At 32.3% G+C, this 18,759-nt stretch overlaps 1 protein-coding gene across 4 annotated transcripts in view; it reads left to right on the top strand.

Moving 5' to 3' along the window:
* Positions 1-18,759, top strand: part of LOC148279582 (serine/threonine-protein kinase 32A) — a 174,979-nt gene that overhangs the window by 88,605 nt on the left and 67,615 nt on the right. For 2 of the 4 annotated variants that reach the window (XM_088229707.1, XM_088229704.1), the window contains exon 2: positions 15,561-15,687. The exons of the other annotated variants lie outside the window; for them this stretch is intronic. The gene's annotated coding sequence lies outside the window, so the exon portion shown is untranslated. The remainder of the gene's footprint in view (positions 1-15,560; positions 15,688-18,759) is intronic. 4 annotated transcript variants of the gene reach the window in all.

The raw sequence follows: 18,759 nt of genomic DNA, 5'->3' as shown, positions 1-18,759 counted from the left end.
TCTAGTGTCACAATCTATGGAGAAAATACGTGAATGCGTGTTAATGAAGAAAAATCAGACCGCGTTTTACCCTGAGCCTTCTAAAATTATAAAACTCAATTCATACCCAACGCGAATTTAGTCGTTCTTTAATCGCCACCCGTTTTTTGATGTGAGCTTGACATTTAATTTGAAACCAAAATAAATTTCAAAAATGTCAAAATACATTATTTCAATCTTACATATTTCGTAACATTACATATTTTATTTGTACGAAATATTCCCAATCAGCAATAGTGCTGGTATGAGAGGATATTATTTATTATAACACAATAGTTTTAATAAAAAGTTGATTAAATGACATCACATATCACTAACACGAACTGCGAGAACTGTTTTATTTAGGTGTTTTTTAAGTACGTTTATGTATTGTAAAACGTTATTGCTGTATATACAAAAATGTTTTTCTTCTGTTAGTCTGAACTTGTTCGTAAGTTAAATTATTTGACGCTCTTGTATTTTTTGTTTGTATATTGCAGTTGAAATTTAATTTAATATTTGTATTAAAATTAAAGCAAAAATGCCCGATTGTGTCGTGAAAGAGTGCAAAAGCTATTCGAACTACAGGAAAAAGACTTTGCATTGATAATAAGGTACTAAGGTTTTTGTTTATGATTGAATTCCAAAACTTAAAACTATTTATATTCAAATATTAAATTAAGGTAGGCACCAAGGTACTTTGATTATTGTTGAAATCCAAAACTAAAAAAATATTTATACTCCCGAACATTGGCTTGCCTCCTATAAGCTGGTTCAGAAAACGTTTTTTCGTAAATAAGGACACACGTTATTTATTTTGTACTCTTTAGAGCTTTTTATATTTTCATTATAAGGGTCCTTTTTTGTTTTATCTCCTCATGAGATTGGATAAAAAGCGTCGACGTGATCAAATCGAAAACGTGAAAAAATCACTACTCTAGTGCCATAATCCATGGAAAAAATACGTAAATACGTGTTAATAAAGAATAGTCAGATCACGTTTTACCCTAAGCCTTCTAAAATTATGACACTCAACTCATGCCCAATGTGAATTTAGTCATTCCTTAACCGCTTGCCAGGTTTTGGCGTGACCTTGACATTTAATTCGAAAGCAAAAAATTTATAGAAAAATGACTGATCATGTCGCAAAAGCGTATATAAACAGTATGTATAAAAGGAAAAAGACTTTACATTGATATATGATATGATATCATTGTAAGTACCTAGGTACATATTTAAAAAATATATATATTCCTGAACGTTGATTTGCTTACTATAACTGCAATGAATTTTGCAGGGGAGGCAATGTAAGATTGTTATAGGCATAAATTACTTTTTAAATATATTTTCATAATTTTATTGAATATTACGTTAGTTTGGACTGTTAACTTGTTAACGGATTGCAAAAAGCTTCAAAAATTACTTTAAATGATCTCTAAATATACCGACAAAAATAAAACTCCTTATATTTACGTCGTTGTTGTACTAGGAAAATATATTTTTAGACAATTATGTCAAGTTATTACCTATGGGTGAAAATAAGATCAACTGCTAATATTTATTTATTATTTAAATTGATTTATCTAAAGACTATTATCTCATTATTTTCAATTTTTCTCTCAATACTATTTGACTCTATTGGTTGATTATTTTAGTTAGGGTTCATTTCATCATAATTTGGCTCATCGCGAATGATTGATACATCAGTACTCGAGCTACTCGATGATGAACTTCAGATTGATTGATCAGCAAGTGTTCCCTGGTAGTTTTTAGTCAAACTTTCATTCTGCCGTTTTTGCACCGGATAAAACACGAATTTATAAGACTTGTGGCATACATAGCATGGTTTTGAAAAAATGTTAGTTGTGTCGTTGTTGCCGCCGATAAGCGATGTCTCGAAATTTGAATAACAAAGAAATTGAGAACATTTAATATGCAAGTGACGAAAGTGACCTGGAGATGGAGATGGAACATAAAAAAGATGTATCAGACGTGGAAGACAATATTGAGTGTGAAAATACAGATACAGAAAGTGAAAATGAGCCTCCCGAAAGAGTTTGAGGGGGAACCAAATTTTAGAATCAGATAATGACTATTAATCAATGGATGTTATTTTCGAGGTTGACAAAAATGTAGAATTGGGTAATGTAAATGAATTAAGAGAAAATGATTTGGAGGGGAGCGAAAAAACCAGAAATTATACTTCACTACAACTCTACAAAAGGAATTGTGGGTATTGGAGACAAATTAACAAGTTAATATTTTTGTATGAGAAAAACTTAAAGGTGGCTGCTTAGAATTTTTATGGAACTGATAGATATTGCTAGTTTTAACTTCTTTGTATAACGGATTAAAAAAAACCCTGATTTAAGAATTAACGACCGAAGTCTGAGAATATTATTTCTGCGATCATAAGCTTTACAATTTGTAGTTTCTAACATGAATACACGTAAAAATAGTGTGTAAAATTCCACCGACAGCAAACGAACGCTAATGTTCCCAGAAACGTACTCTCCATACGCTTTCTCTTCTTGCACCAAACCAATAATTTCCATGGAGGATGTTAAATCGCCAACACACGAAAGTTCAGAAGATGAAACAAGAAAAACAGGAACTTGTCAAAAATGCCGAAATAAACGTAGTACGCGTGTTTTTTGTGAATTTCGTCGAAACTAGATCTGCAATATTTATCGACGTGAAAAAAAACAATTCTTTATTTTGAGTGTGCTTATAAATAAATTAAGTTATTATAATGCTTAAAAGTTTTTCACTCAATTCTTGGACAGGCTTTTATAATTTTTATAAGCGTTTATTGAAGAAGTGACTTGTAATGACATTAAATTGATTTGTTCAACTCTACGCATATTTTTTGAAGTTATAACAAAGTATTGTATGGTATGTTAAAAGCATTTTTTTTACCTTGAAGTAGAACCGAAACCGGTTGTAAAAGTTATTTCATTTTAAGGGTTTAAAAAATTTGTTTGTAACTCGTTTTAAAAAACGTGTTTATGTTGTCATTTTTGTGTATGCGTAACTATGATTTGATTATTTTACGTATTACGTACTATTATTTTATTTCTTATAAGTTTTTTTTGCTATTTTTTTAAGTTTTATTTCAATGTTATTCTAAAAATATGTTTTAACAACGTTTTTATTTATCCTAATAAAATTTAGTGTTTTATTTGCAAAAAAAAAAGATATTATTTTTTGCATGCAAATAAGAGTTGTATTAGCAAAGCATACTTTCTAGTCTCCCGGTTGATATATTTCCGCTAAATTCAGTCGTAAATGTAATTAGGAATTCAGTCGATAACTAGACGCAAGCGGGAGCTCGCGCTGGCGGGTTTTTAAAGGAATGAACACAATTTCGAACTTTATTTTGCATAAATATGCTTTAATTTTATATTTTTCATGCAACATCTTGGAATAAAGATCATTTTTAACACATACCATTGTAAATAATTTGGTATTTTAGCTTATATTTAAAAATATCTCGACTTATGCTTCTGGTAACGCTGTGTTACCACTCCGTTCGTAGAGAAATAATTTAGCACAGTCTTTTAAGAGCTAAAATAACTAAGTTCTATCCCAAATAACATACAATGCATTTTTTTTACGAATAACCATAAATTATTTTATTTATTTGGGATATAAACAGTAATACATTTGAAAAATATACAGACAACAAAACCAATGTCAGATACCCACAGAAATACATAATATATACTAGTGAGGGTTAGTGTGTTAGGATGTGTCTGTACGCGTATGTATGTGTTTATGTGTATGAATGTTTATAAGGGCTCACTTACACTCATGTAAGTGCGTTAAATGGTGAGTGAGTGGATGAAAAGCGCCAAGATTCATGAATATTGAATTTTATTTGTATTATGGAAAGCTAATGTAGCGCATCTGAGATTCTAATTAACCCCGAGAGTGTATCAACTGAGGTCCGTAAGGCCGATTTAATAAAGCCATTATAACAGATTCATTGAGGTCCGCAAGCTGATTAATTTAAGCCTGAAGTGCTGAATTGGCCAGCATTTAATGTGGGTATATATGACTGGTTTTATTTTAAATGACAGATTGTTCGCCATTCAATGTTAATCGCTTAATTTAAGGTGCCCGAAGTCCTAATCAACCCAGACCCGAAGGGCAGAATTTACTAGGATGTAACAGTTGTACATAGCCGACTGTTGCCTGCTAGTAGATTACATAAAATTCAAAAGATTTTTCGTAAAGTGCATTATTTAAAAAAAAGTATAACAAAAAAATATTAAATAATAATTGTTAGTTTTTTATACAATAATAATTATACTCATAATAGTAACAGTAAAATTAAAAAGAGTAACTGCAATATTTCACTGTCTGGATTGGGGCCTGAAGCGGCACCTTTCAGTCCAGTGCCCTATGCACCATCGTGTACAGATTATGTTTTGATGGTATATTTTCGCTCTCCGTCTCTTGCTAGGTATGCAGTTATGCACCTATTTATAATATTTGTTTCTTGCGAGGGCTCTACTGCTTAAATTTCCGGGTAAACATTTTGTAGTTAAGCTGCTAGGTTATGGGTACCTGTGCAGTCTCTTCACTTAAATAATATTATGTTCCATCAACTGCCTCGGGGGACAGTAAGTACCTACCCTAGGGGGTGGAGGGGGGAGTCTGGTACCGCCCGCGCCCGCGAACCCTCCCCGTCCCATCGTCCACCACTGGCCATGGCAGTCAGTTATTTAAAAAATCAACGAATTTTTCGCTTCAAAGGGGGTAATAATGCTTCATTACAAATACATATCTCTTTGCATTGAAGTCTGTCTTTTTTTTTAAAAATAATTTCCACGGCCGTAAAGCTTTTATACTAGAATACGTGTAAATCATAACCCCATAAACAACATTAAATTCAAGAAACATAGTACAAACAAATAAAAGAGAGAAAAGTATTCAGAAACAGCACAGAAAAATCATGTACATCGGTGGTTCCGTTGCGATGAGAAAGAAGAATAAATCTTTAAACTGAGAATTTCCCCGAGTGAGGGATAAAAAGAACACTGAAGCGCTTCTCAGCTCTCCCTATGCAAATCACGTTGATCGGTCGGTCCATTGCGACGTAAAGGAAACACAAACAATCAGAAAAACACACTTTCGCATTTATAATATTCGTATGTCGGCCTTATAGTGTAGTGATCACCCCGTTTGCCTACCATGCAAGAGGTCTAGGGTTCGATTTTCGCCATGGTTGACATGAAATATTTATTTGAAAAGGTGTTTTTACACTTGAATATTTCATAGTACCTGGACTGTCACCCAAAACGTAAAACTGATCATCCTACCTTCATGCAACAAAAATAAACAAGATACGCTGCGATTTGTCATCCGATGCAGTGCCCTATGCACCATTAGGTGCGAAAAGGGCATGATGATGATAATATTTGGACAGATTATCACATTATTATAATATTAATTTTACGTACATTTTTTACTATTAATGTATCATTTCATATATTTAATCCATTATATACGTCTGATAAACAATGTGTCAACTTTATCTTATATTTAATTTGCACCGCGCACACAATTTAAATTACAGGATAAAAAAAGACAACATTTTTTACTGATGATTACTTATGTTATGTGCCGATGTGGTTGCGCACAGAGGATTCATCGAAGTCCACCAGATCAATTGACAAGACACGAATATGTTGTCTGTTCATTTATTATTTAAAAGACATCACAAAAATCCATTATACTAGTAAAAGTGTAAACTTGAAATTACTGTATTTATTTAAATCAAGTATTACGTCAGAGTGACGTAATAACCACGTGAGAAAACATTTCTAATTCATTTCCAAAATACTGTGCATGGATTTATAGAATGCAAGTTTTGGTCCGGTAGAGTGTAGAGGGGTAGGTTTGATACAAAAATAGGTATATTTATTTTTTCCACGCGACATCCTGAGATTCACGCATATTTATATTTCTCACGCACTGAAGCGTATGGTTTTCGGGTGCATACCATAAACAACTATTTTAAATAGAAATACATAATTTCTATATTGCGTAGGATATTGATATTTGTCCTAAGGGGCTTTACCAGATAGCCAGATGCCAAATGCATCAGAGCTCTAGATGTATTTCATTCCGTGGTGTACGTAATTTGTACCACCAGCCAACTAAATACAATATGTACCATGTAAGTACATAACATCAACTTTTTACATTTTTTATGAATATATATCGAACTAGTGGACCTGACAGACGCTGTTCCGCTTAAACGATGGCTTGGCTGTTATAAGCTGGTTCACCAAACTTATTTTTGATTTTAGAATTTTCGAAAACGGAACAAAAATTGTAATAATTAATTTTCATACGTTCCTAGTATGTGAAATAATCAGATGAATCTCTTCACAAAAATAAGGGTTGCAACTCTTTAATTTCACTAAAATCAACAAATGGAAGAATTGAAGAAATATGTATATTATTTATTGTTTCAGCATTTACTTTGTGGAAAGACATTTTGAATTTATTAAAATAAAACACTCTGTAAATTTACCACACACAGTTTATATTTTTACCTGAGGATGGGTAATACTGATTACCCGAAACTAGTCGTGTATTTAATGTAATAAACTCTTGTGTGGTAAATTTACAAAGTGTTTTATTTTAATAAATTGAAGAAATATGGATGTTCGAAATAGGTCAAATGTTAAATGTTACACAGTGTGTAAAGAAGTGGCCACTTCAACCAGCCAATATCATAAGCCCTCTGAATGCCTTGCCTTCCATATTCCCTTATTTAAAGTATTCTCCATCCCTGTTGTAGTTTGTTAATAACTCAATGACTCCCGAAGTGGTGAAATCCAGTCTTTTGTCAACAAATATTTGGACAAATTAAAATATTGTAAATAATTCATTGTTGAATATATTTCTTCGACAAAGCTTCCGATTCACGGACATTCCGTGAAGTAGCTACTTCAGTCCAAAATATTACGAGTATTATTTCGGGTGACTAAATTAATTTTCTGGTATAATATAATTCGATCGTTTCGATTCAGAGTCGGCGGTTTTGGCAATCTACTGGATTTATGGAGGTAATTGGAATAATACATTTTTTAAGTAATGTTTGCTGATACAAATCACATTTCATTTGGATCATATAAACCTTTTTATAAAAATCGATCTATATTTAATTTTTGTCTAGAACCTGCGAAATCGGATTACCAAAGTTTTGGCATTCCATCGTCGTCATTACCGTTTCCGAGCACAGTGGTGTATAGAGGACTACATCTGAAAACCAAATGCGGCGTATTTCGATCATCCGTTACATGAAGGCAACGTGATCAGATCAACGCTCCAGGTATCAGTTCTGGAACAATGAAATACTGCGGTATAAACATAATTTAAAATCAATATTTCACGTCCATCCTGCCCGGAATCAAACCTAGGACCTCGAGAAAGGTAGACAAACTTTACCTGAGAGCAGCAATTGAAACTATTTATTTTTTCTTATTCATTTGTTTTTTATTTATTACATAGTCCCTCCGAATGCACGGACTTTACCTTCTGTCGCGTCACCGTACGTAGAGTGTGGTCCGGTGGCGATCAGCGTTGCCAACCTCCATCAAGCCAATTCAGTAGAATCTGTAAAATAAATCGGTAAATTCGTTATCAGCTGGGACAGTTTCACCAAAATTAATTAAACCGTTACTTGTGGCGAGCCACGCCGCCAAAAGCGTCCGGGCATTGGATCATTGGGCGGATAGGCGGTGTGTGACGGGCGGAGAGGGGCGCAGCCGTCAAACGAACGGGGCTTCCCTTTACAAATGGCTGCGTTCAAAAAGAGGGAAGCGTTTGCAATAATTTTAAAAGGAACGTCACGCGCAGACAACACCGTATTATGGAACCTATCGTGACAAGTCAGTATACATATTAACAATTCGTCTTTTGACAACTGTAAAATGAAAAAAAAACTTTTTTTTTGTAAAAAAGTCAAATATATTTCAAGGCACGAGATTTTTTTGTGAAAAATGCATTATAACCAAATTATGTATATTTTTTTAACAAGGAAATACTAGTAAACAGATTAATAAATAATAATATTCACAAAATATTACTTATTTCGAAAACTGCTAAATAAGGAAAAAAAATCGGAAGCTTTGTTTTATGAAAAATAATGCTAGATCAAATTTTATTCAAATACGTTTTATAATAATTTTATGTTTGAGCTTTAATGTTTTTAGATCGAAAACTCATACCTTTACCTTGATACATTATGATATGTGTAAACCGTAAGATTATAAAATAATATACGAAAAATATTTGTTTGCAAACAATAAACCCTTTTCGCGTGTGCGCACCGGAAAAATTCAGGCCATTATCTTTGTTGATTAAGCTAATAAGACATTAATGTGGGAACCGAAAAATAAATTCACGTAATAAATATTCGTCCACCAGAAGATATTTCGTATTTGCATTTTCAGCATTAAGCGAGCTGAGCTGCTATGGCTCAGTAGAAAATATCAAAGTCAAATATTTGATGCGACCATCCCTATTAAATTTACATTAAAATACGTAAATAAAAAATAAACAGCATTTTGTAATCTGAAAGTTGCGTATCGCAATTAAAAAAAATCATTAATGTCACCGGGTTTTGGACTATCTCTGAAACAACAAAACGAAAAAGGGGAAACTTAATAACTCAATGTTTAATAACTGAGAATTTAATCAAAGATCAAATTTTATGATTGTAATGATATATTTAGTAAAACTGTTTATTTCCATTAATTTATTCGTAACATTTTTTTTCAATATGAATTTTCAGTTTTGATTTATATCACAACATTCGACCGAATAAATAAATGACGTATTGATCCGAAAATGAAAAAAAAAAATATGACATCAAATTGTGATCTTACAAATCTTTTTAAAAATTGGAGTGTATACTCTTTAACAATACAATTTTTTCGGTTTGATAAATGCACCAATAAAATACAATAAAAAAAACATTTCAGTTTCAATACTCAAAGCGTGTCTGAATGTTTGAAGACAGATGCTGTTTTTTTTTTTATTTTACCCCCTAAAAGAGTTTTCGCCGATGTTACGAGTATCTAGCAATAAAGTACTCATTATTTAACATGGTGTATTGCGTAAATATATATTTTAATTACTTTCAATGCTTCAAATTTAATTGATATTATAACACAACATCGCAATGAAAAACACAGAATGCTTCGAAAAACAATTTGTTATTATGTTAACATAACGCCATATTTAAACTGTAATTAAGCTTGATTTCAGACATAATGTTTATTTTAGGTTTACTTACTTCCGCTTTCTGTTGATTTCAACCGGTATTTATTTAGAAACTGAAACATTTATAATATTTCTAGTAAATTCAAATCTTTGTTGACAAATTTAATTTTATCTTATTCAGAGTATATTAATTAATATTGATGGATGGACAAACAAACCAAAGACAAGTCACGAGTCCTGTAAATTTGATTTTATTTTGTCAGGTAATTCAACAAAGACACAAACTAGAAAACAATTTTTGAAGGCATTTGTCGAAACAATTTCATATGCATACATATCTTCTATTATATAAATACACAAAATAGATTGAATAACATTCGTTGTTTTTTTTAAAATATTGTTTGTTAGTTAAGAACTTGAAATTAATCGAAATATTCACGGGATCACGGGTGAGTAGGTAAACACATTTTCTTTATAAAATGTATTAAAATCACCCAAAATTAACGTATGTGTGCTGTAGTCATAAAGATAACATATCTTTTGACAATTATCAAGGTATTCCGAGAAGGTTTCTGTGTTTAAGTCAGGCGGTAAGTAAACAGTTCCAATATTAAACATTTTTTATCAGACTCGGATATTTTAAAACTTACCCATAGATCCTCAGCATTGGTTTCGCAAGATTTCAGTTCCGTAACCACTAAATGATTCTTTATTGCCAAAAACACTCCGCCTCCCATGTTTTTGGTAGAAGAGGGTGACTCACGGTCACGTCTAAAAACAATATAGCGGTTATCTACAAATTCGACACTATTATATGTATAATAGTTTACAACACTTTTATAATATGATATGACGAGTTTAACCATGTTTCTGTGAAACAGAGAATATAAAAATCTCGGTTCCGAATTTCTAGTGATATTTCTTCCAACTTTGTGCGAATGCCTCTTAGATTTTGATAAAAAAACATTTTTTGACGAAATTTTGTGAGAAATGAAGGTTATTTGGGTTTATTTAGAACTTGCTCCAAATAAAAGATGAAAAAAAAAGGAACGAAAGAAAAAACTTTGATACGATTATGCGTATCTATACAATATTAAAATCGTATATACATTGCATGTATTTTTTCGCATACACCAATCTCTAATATCTAATTCAAACAAACGTGAAATCGTTGTCTATTACGGCACCTCGTGCTGCGGCGGATGGATAAATTTTCTCCTTGCAAATAAGACTAAACTTCATCTCTTTTTCGAGAACTGGATAGTGAAATAGTTATATTGCGTAGTTTCTGCAATTAAGATATTATTTTTGAGACCCTACAGGAGCCAATAATTTGGTCTTTCATTTTATTTCGGGAAAATTTGGCGCATAGGTTTTTAAATATGTCCGCAATATCTTCGTTTCTTTTTTCCGGTAACGCCTGGATCTCGATGCTGTTTTTTTTTAAATGTACAAAAAAGGTAAAACAGAGTATTAAAAAAATAAGAGATAAGAACGAAGCAATGAAATACATATTAACGGTAAAAATAGTAAACAAAAATCCCACAAAGGCATTGCCTGTTCGTGGGAAAAAAAGAAATGTTTATGAATTTTCGCTCCTATAATAAATAGACAGTTATAATATTTTTGTGTAACGTAAGAAAGAGAAAATAAAACATACTGCAAAAGATTATGTGGTATTTTTTTATAGTAATTAAAAAATAAAATAAAAATATAAAAAAACATAAAAATATTCCTTATTATTAAAGGGCGTAAAAATATATCATTGATAAAAAGAGTTAATATCTATAGTTTGAATCCAAGATACTGCGTGTTTTTTAAAAGAAGGAAAATTTTTAAAGTTTGGAATCAATAAAATATTTATTATCAGTAAAAAAGTAATTAAATTTTTTTGGGCCTATAAAATACGCGTTCTGTGCGAGCCTCGTTTTACAATGTGGTATTTCTTTCACATGATTGCTTCTTTGACTTAATCTATTTGAATTACTTGTAAATAAGTTTTGGTTTTTGAATATATATTTTGTACGTTTAAAACAATACATTTGTCTTATATCTAAAAGTTAAGCTTCTTGGAACAATTGGAAAGAGGGAAAAGTGCAATTTTTGTGAAGCATTATTTTTAATATAAATTTTTAAACAGTTTCTAATGGTTTAATATGTTTTTTATAAGCTCCACCCCCCCCCCATTCAATTATTTTATAGGAAAACAATGACTGAACAAGTGCATTATATTTCATTTTAATAGTATTTAGCTCGGCGTAAATACTTAGCCGTTTGAACACATAGGGTAAATATCTCAGTTTATTGACAATTATTTCAATATGATTAGTCCATTTAAGTTGACAGTCAATGATTACTCCCAGGTATTTTATGCACCTTTCAGGCTTTATTTTTTCATGTCAAGACTACAATATTTATAATAAAACATTACATTAAGGGAAGAAGAAAGAGAAGATAATTTTGAATTATAAAATGGAATAAACAGTGTTTTATTACAATTTAGCGAGAGAAGATTTCGATCTAACCACTCTTTAATAGTAGTTAAACATATATTGGCTTTTTTAAAGGTATTGCTTTGTACTAATATTGCAGTATCACCTGCATAAGAAATTAATTTACCAGGGACAGCTATATTACAAAAATCATTCATATATATAAGAAACAACAAAGGGCCAAGAACCGTTCCTTGCGGGACTCCATGTATAACAATCTTATTATTACTAACATTAATTCCGATCCTGGTAAATTGCAGTCTATTTGCTAAATAACTTTAAAAAAACAACAAGCACTCATTTTTAATGCCAATTTTACGTAATTTACTTATTAAAATTCCATGATTTACTATTTCAAATGCTTTTTTAAGATCTAAAAAAATTGTTAAAAGTTTTCATACTCGCATCTAGACCATGACAATGTTGCTTCTGTTAATTTGTTATTTATTGAATGATTTGATCTTCAGGTTGTTGTTTTTGATCTGAGATCTTTGTTTTCTGATTGCAAAAATGAAATAGTTTTCACTCGTTTGATTACATTCTTACTCAAATCGTCGTTCTTCTAGAAGATATCCGTAGCATTTTTTATGTCATTTAAAACGGTTACGTTTTTTTTAAAAGACTTCAGTTCTCTTGTGATTTCCTCCGTAATTTTGTTAATTTTTTCATTAACAGAACCTAGTCAATCATTAGTGATTAATGACATTTTATCAGCTTTTACTTGGCATCGGTTACATATCCACATTTTTCTGTTGCCGTGGAAAGCTTTCGGAAATTACTTTCGGTGAGACTTTCATATAAAAAATGGTTATTTTTGCCACAGGTCGTACATAATATGTGTAGGATAAGTTGTTGAGGGTTTGGTTGGAGTTCCTACCCCAGTTAGAGATTGACAGAGAAGACATGAGGTTGGTGTTTAATGCGTATTTATTACATGGCGAATAAGATACAGTACTTGGTTGTGTAGCACGAGCGGCGATGATAGGTAGAAGTACCTGCACTTGAACTACATGCTAGAACTAAGTGAACTGCACTGATCTTGTTGGGCTGACTGAACAAGCTGACTGACGTTGGCTGCGTTCTCTGGTCTCTTTATAGACGACGTTCCTTTGTGGTTCATGTCTTCATGGTAGGGACGATGTGAATGTACTGTAAAACGATGCCTTCTGATTTCATGTGAAATACTTAGAGTTGCATTTTACGAATGTATTGGATTCGATTGAAAATGATGACATTGCATCGTCGGTCATTAGTCTTTTTTAGGTGAACTAATTTAACACGTGTGTGTCATCAACTATGGACTATAGACCCTACATATGTCGACACCTTTATGAGTCAAACGATCGCAGCAGACACATTTAGCAGTTGGTTGAAATATTTTTATTACGTGTAAGTCAATTTGATCGCTAAAATGGTTGTGCGTGCATTTTGTATTTTAATTTCTTATACCTCGGATATTTTTCACTACATGTAATTGTTAAGAATTATATTTTGTTTTAACTTATTTGTATCATATACTTAACTCGCTTTGTTATTTCAGTTATATGTTTATATTATTACTTGATACTTTATTATAAGCATGCTTTTATGTTAATATTTTTCTGTTCCAAAATGAGTTTGTTGTAACTCTCGAGAGAGCATAAAAAAAATAAAAAAAATTGTATGATTAAATAAAAAATATCGAAATTATTTTAATGCCGTGCCTTCGGTTTTAAGTAGGCGCCATATTACACTTGTAGGTAGTAAGTAGGTGGACGAGATGCTGTAGGACTTTGCTGCAAACCAATCCCCAGGATTAAGACTGCAAAGAAGAAGTTTCTCGAATAGTATTTTGATGTAAATAATTTGAGCTTCAACTTTAAATGTTGAAAAAACTGCAGCAATACAAGATGAGATAACACTTTAACCGATGAATAACACTTTCACTCACTTTTGACAGTCAATGTTAATATTTTTGTTTTTTTTGTAAGTATACTTTAAACTGTTGACGATTCGGTATCAAAGATACGGTTGTGCCGACAAAATGCTGACACTTCCATTCTGTTTCTTTCTCAAATAGATTCAACGTCTCTGTTTAAATGGTGAGCATAAAAGCATGGGATTTTTCAAACTGCACTAAAAACAATACATAAAATATATATATATATATATATATATATATTTGGGCAACCTCGTAAGATTTTAATTCGGGTTTCCATACGTCAAAAACATTTTCGCGATTTATAAATGATAAAACATCGCCCAACATATGAAAAAGAAGCATTCAAGACACTTTTGTTGGCTTATAATATAATATAAACCATGAACAACGTTAATATAAAATATAGCGGAATTTTTCTTTGAAATAAAACAAACGACAGGCACGGCAAATAATAAAGACGTTCTATTACTGTAACGGAATACCTCCACCAGCATCCCTTTGATTGAAGTAAAATTTGATAGCGCAAAAGAAAATTTTATAATATTTTCTACTCATTAATTACGGGAAGGTGGGGCATGATGGGGTAGTGGGGCAAGATGGGGCCCTGCGATAAAAACTGAAATCTGCCGAGTAGCTCCGAGCACATTACGCAATTTGATGCTCTCCTTAGACCCCCCACCAATGATGCAATTGCAGCGGACATGTGTGCACGCTCCGATACGCAGCGATACTAAACGTGTTTTTCGCAAATTTTATGTTATTTTATCGAGTTTTGCTGCTTGTGACATTAAAATAAGCATATCGTGATTTTAACTGGCTGATGGTCGCTTTACAAGCTGAAAGTATTGTAATTTACAGTAAGCGCATTAATTTTTTCCAGAGAAATTGTATTTCGTAAACAATAAGCGTTGTTAACAAGCATAGTAAAAGGGGCAAGACAGGGTATCGGTACCCCATCTTACCTCATTGCTTGAACCCAATGTAGTTACAGTTTTTATTTTCTTTGTGTAAGCATAATATGGTCCAAAACTACGTTTGAAAGACCAAGGGGGGGAGTTGGTCAAAGGAATGCATGAATCGAGATAAAGAATACATTTTAGAAGAAGGAAAAGGACATAAACTAGCTGCAAGATTTTATTCAATTCCTCAAACTACTTTGGAGCGAAAATTTATGTTGGCCAGGCAAAATAATGACAGGACAGATAGGGTGAAGGTTCTTTTGGGTCCTAAACATACAGCTTTTAATGAAAATGAAGTAGCCATCGAAACGATCAAGACTTAACTCTTCTTCCATAAATGATGAAGATGATACAGAGTGCCTGTTTTGTAGAGGGTCATACGTTGAGTCAAATAAAGGCTGGATAGCGTGTCAAATTTGCCAGAGCTGGGCGCACTGTTCATGCGCTGGAGTAGACGAAAAAAACCAAGACACCATCCTTGTCTGTCCTAGTTGCGAACCGCAGTAGGCGGTACCCCATCTTTCCCCACCAGTGGGGCAAGACGGGATAATTACGGATGTTTTTAATTGATTTATTTCACTAGTTTTTTATCTTATTTTTAGTTTTTTTGTAACATGTTTTTTAGATTAAAGATTAATGTTTATAAAAATAAACTCTTTTCAAAAGATTTAAAAAAAGAAACGCGTTTTATTGACGTATGACGTATTACCTTAAAGGCCCCATCATGCCCCATCCTCCTACTATTGTGGAAAACTTCTGTTTGAGCAAAAATAAAGGAATATTATTCTTTGCAAAAATCAAACATCAAAGAATATTTTTAACGTTCTAATGGTTAGGTTAAGCGGGGTGAGGTTAGATTTTTATAATTTCGTATTCGATCAAGCTGTATTCACTATAAAACATTGATTTTGTATTTTTTTTTAGAACGAATGCAGTAAAAAGAAAAATTTGAACAGAAGCCACCGATTACAACGGATTGACAGCGATTTGTCAGATAAGAATTAAACCATCGCAAAAGCTCTCCGTGAAAACCCAGATGTTCGATAGAAGGGTAAGATGGTTTACTTTATCAAAGGCTTTCGCCTAGTCAGTGTATATAGCATCTACATGAGGTTTTTTTTCAAATTGAGAGAAGAGGTATTGAGTGAATACTACTAGATTTTTTGTTGTTGACCGTTTTCTAAGAAAGCCGTGCTGCTGTTCGGGAAAGTTTCGTGACAAATGAGTATAGACCTGATCATAAACAATTTTTTCGAACATTTTACTAAGTACTGGAAGTATGGAAATAGGGCGATAATTCTCGATGTAATTTTTTTTCCCACTTTTATGAATCGGTATAATATTTGCTTCCTTCCATTTTGTAAATAATCCTTCCGATAGTGATTTTGTAAAAATAAGAGCAAGAGGAAGAGACAATTCATGAGCGCAATAAATTATGAATACTGGAGGTATCCGGTCATTACCAGGGCCTTTGTTTGCATCTAGCATTCTAATGTATTTTAAAACAATGTCTTTGTTAATGCAAATGCTTCTTGGATTATCACCTGTTATTACATTGCGTTAAGTATAATCTAAATTAAATGAACTGTGTACGCTTGTTTCTCCATTAAAAACAGAATTAAATTATTTAGAGAATGATTCACATACGTCATAACAATTTTCAATAGTCTCACCAGCATAAGTCATTACTTTTGGAAAAGCGTTGTATTTTTTTGGATTTTCTATGTATCTGCAAAACTATTTTTAGTCTCTATTTATGTCATTCTTTGTTTTTAATAAGACGTTTTGATAGCAAATTTTTAAAATTATCTTTTGTCTAGACCTAAGAAGCTTAAACTCTTGATAATCCAGATAATACAGTCTGTTTGTTTCCCCTTTTAGTGCATCTTACTATTTTCCCTTATTACGTTTATAAGATAAGAGGTGTACCAAATCGGGTATTTTATGTTTAAACTTATTGTTTTTGGAACCAAGTCTTCAATTACTTCGTAAAGTGTATTATAAAAGCAAGTTAAAGCATCATCCAAGTTAAAAGTAGAGAATCATTAAGTGGGCCAATCTATTTGAGAAAGACGCAGTTTTATAGCACAGTAATTTGCTCTATGACACAATGATGTGCCAACTGTACGAGTACATATATAAAGCACCTATTACAAATTGTGTCAATACATATTTGGATAATTCAAAAACAACATATATGGTGTTGACAAACAAAACCTTACAGAAACGTGATATTTTAAATGTATTTAAACTAACAGTATTAGTTATGACTCATTTTGACGAGTTACAATGCATGTCGACCTTCCTAGAAATCGAACCCGAGACCTCAAATATGATAGCCGAACACGCCAATTACTACACCGCGAGGTGGACTTATCTTCACTCGGTTTTTTTGTCATAACTTCTACCCTAAAGAAAGCATCGAGCTGAAAATACTTATTCGGGATTCTGGTACTTCTTCACACGCATCACTTGCCCGGACACAGAGACAAATGAAATAAATATTTTAAACGAAAACTATGAAAATCTAAGTATTTCCCTTAGAAAACTGGCTGTGAAACAGTAAGCCTTAAGCTTTGGTTTAAACCTTGTTGTTTTTTTTTATTCTTCCATCTGTTGATTTTGTCGAAGTAAAGGAAAAAGAAACCAGTGTTGATGTGGATGAGATTCGACTCACTCTTTACCCCCACTAGGATACGCCTGAAAACACACAGTTTTTACACTTTCTCGCAAACCAGATTGAGTAAATACGCAACTTTTTGAATACGTTTATCCAATTTTCAAACACATATTGCATTCAAAATATTGGATTTTTACCCCCCGGAAGTCTATCGAAACTCACAGATGTTACAATTTACAACATACGCGAAGAAGAAATACAGTTATTTATCCTGCATATACACCAACTGCACCAGAGAGTCGTGTTCGAGCGGACGTTTTATCTCGCAGTTTAGCTAATTCGGTATAATAGTACGAGTATAATCTCAAGAATCTACCATTCGCGAGGTTGACTTTACCCGTATTTGATCGCGTGCATTTTCTCGGGTGTTTACATTTGTCAGAAGTAAAAATGCTCTCAATTATTGTACCTAAAATAATACGACAAAAACAACGCAATCAACCAATATGTGTTGACTCATCAGGAAACGCGACGAATTAATGCGTGACCATTAGTACTACGACAGTTGGTACATTTTTTAAATGTATTTATTCGAACAAATATATTTTTTTTTAAATAAAAAATAATAACGTATCCCTAAGTCAATGAGATCAAAAGCCCAGTTTTGAGTTGGGATACAACATAATGGAAAGTTGAAGCGTGTACATTGTTAAAATATAGCAAGAATATAAAATCAACATCATTAAATAAACATTATTGATGAATTGGAACAAATAGCAGAATCATTTAATAATATCTTCATATCGATTGGAGAAGAACTGGCTGCAAAAATAAAAAAGTTTCTAGGTGATTTAAATACAATAAACGCGCAAACAACAGCTGCCCAATCATTTCATATGACTAAAACATCCAAAACTGAAGTTCTGAGAATCATTTCTACTCTTAAGCAACGAGCGGCTGCAGGAAGGGACGGTGTAACGCCAAAAACGGTAAAAAATTGTAAATACGAACTTGCTGAACCTTTAGTTGACCTCATTAACTTAGCGATAGTACAAGGTATATTTCCTGAAAAACTTAAATTGGCCAAAATTATACCACTTTATAAAGATAGATGCAAAAAAAATGTACAAAACTACAGACCCATATCCATTCTTTCTGTTTTCTCAAAAATTTTTGAACGAGTACTAAAAGACAGGCTTTCCAAATTCTTAAATGACTGTAATTTACTGACTCCATTACAATATGGCTTCAGGAAGAATTCAAGTACAAAAAACGCATCCTTTGACTTTATTTCTACGATACAGAAACATTTAGACCAAGGTGATTATACTGCTGGTGTTTTCATAGACCTAAAAAAGGCTTTTGACACTGTGGACCACAGCATTTTGATCGAAAAACTTCAGTATATTGGTGTAACTGGAATACGTTTAGAAATTTTTAAAGACTATCTTTCAAACAGATCATCTTTGGTAGAAGTTGGAGGTAAGTTTAGCAATTCTGGTA

The sequence above is a fragment of the Micrasema longulum genome, unplaced genomic scaffold (assembly GCF_059751315.1).
Source record: "Micrasema longulum isolate JH-2025_06_02 unplaced genomic scaffold, ASM5975131v1 h1tg000698l, whole genome shotgun sequence".
Classification (NCBI taxonomy): Eukaryota; Metazoa; Arthropoda; class Insecta; order Trichoptera; family Brachycentridae; genus Micrasema; species Micrasema longulum.
This window is presented reverse-complemented; position numbering and strand designations above follow the sequence as displayed.